Raw genomic sequence first — 2,033 nt, 5'->3', positions numbered from 1 at the left:
GGTGTAATAATAATCTTTTGATTATAAATTTGACGATGAAAAGAAAAAATTTATAGCAGAAAATAAGAAAAAAAAATACATAAAAGAGTTACCAAAATATATAGTAAATTTATAATAATACTAAATAACATATTATTTCTTAATTTTAGATATAAGGGTATTATAAACAGTTTGGGATGTATATTAAGTTTAATATCGAAATGAAAAACTAGATAAGAGGTGTATTAAGCAAAAAGTGTGTATTTAAAATTTCTCAAATGATAAATGGTTATACATGCACATTGCTTTCGGTTTATATTTTTTCTTTCTTTTCTTTAATACGGGCAAAAAAACCCGTTAGGTTGGAGTGGTGGTTCTCCTCCCTAGAGTTGCTTTGAGTTATATATGTACCACAAGATTCGTCTACCAGACAATGACACAATCCTGCATGCATATTAAAAAAAGCATATCAACACTAAGAAATTCTAAAATATGTCAATGTATGACATTAATACAATTAACTTTGAAGTGGTAAAATAAGTACTCACAAAGTAATCGTTAAAGTGATAATAACATGAGTCTTAAAGTGTTTGATTTTCTTAGTTATACTTATACCATCAGTCCTCAAGTGACAAATGATAGTAGCAAAATGAGTTCTCAAAGGTAAAAGTAGTTGATGTATAAAATGTTAACATACTATTTGCCTTACCCGTATGTACTTGGCAAACTGATCTGATCGAAGCTCATTCCAAAATCTTAATTACCACATTTAGTGAGATCGATCGATGGTTTTGTTACAAGAAAAAAAATATATTGAAAAGGATAACATAATCTTTACAAGTTGTAATTAATATGTGTGATCAACAAAGGAATAGTAAAGAGAACAAGTCCAATTAAAAAAAAAAAAACAAGTTGAATTGCAAGTTGGTCATCCATTCTGGTGCACTACTAGCTATAATTTACATCAGTGATCGAGTAGAGATCCACACATAGTCAAGGATGTAGATTAAGAAAGAAATTCAATTAATTAAGCGAATTTGACTTTACCGACCACAAAATACTAAGCTAATCCAAACACTGTCCCCAAAATTGGACTAAGCATTTGTCACACAAAGTGCGTTAGTTGAGTTTGTGCCTTTGTGATTTAGCTCAATTTCATGTATTAAATAGAAATCCACATGTAACTCTAAAAGCAACCATCCAAAATTACTTTCATAATCATGGCTTTATTTTAGATTGCCTTCCTTACCAACCAAGTTTATTTATAGGAAAAATCACGCCATATTAATAAGTTGTATGATGACCATCATCCTCGGCCCGTATTGTTTTCAATTCTATCATATGTCCCCGAAGAGATGTATGTATGTTTTCCTTGGTTAATATTTTGGTGACAACTATTCTCTTAAAATTTACCCAAATTTTAATCCTATTAAACCCGCATTGGAAGAAATATAGACACATATTGAAATAACAGTTTCCAGTTTTCATATATATTGAAACCGAGTCTCTTCTTTCTCTGCAAAACTTTGTCTTCGTTTACGGTTTCAGGTTTGATCTTCGTTTCCGTCTGACGGCACGTCCAATGACACTGTCATCAGAAGAGAGTTTAAGAGTGGCCAAAAGGTTGCCGTCTTGTTAAGCTGAGAAGTTCTTATTATGCGTATGTCCTTGAAATTTCAAAATGTAATTAGGTTTATGGTCTTATTTATTCTTTAGAATTGAGAGAAGAATAAAGATTATCAAACTAGAAAAACAATCTACTAACTTCGAAAGCATTACTCAAGGAGCTATACAAACTAATTGATACGATAAATTGATAATTTCGTCGATTAATAATATATTAGACGAACTGCGGAACATGATGGATAAGTAGTGAATTGAAAAAAGAAAAAAAAAATAAAACACATCACGAGTGGAGTAAGTAGTGGAAGCCAAGTGGAGGGAAGGGTCTGTTACTCTTTTGACGAGAAACAGAAAAAGCGCGCCATAAAAAAAAACTACAAAGTCTCTCGTGCCAAAGTGAATCTCCAACTACCTCCCTCTCCTCTTCATAA

Source organism: Fragaria vesca, linkage group LG2, assembly GCF_000184155.1.
Source record: "Fragaria vesca subsp. vesca linkage group LG2, FraVesHawaii_1.0, whole genome shotgun sequence".
NCBI lineage: Eukaryota > Viridiplantae > Streptophyta > Magnoliopsida > Rosales > Rosaceae > Fragaria > Fragaria vesca.
Note: the sequence above shows the minus strand (reverse complement) of the source record.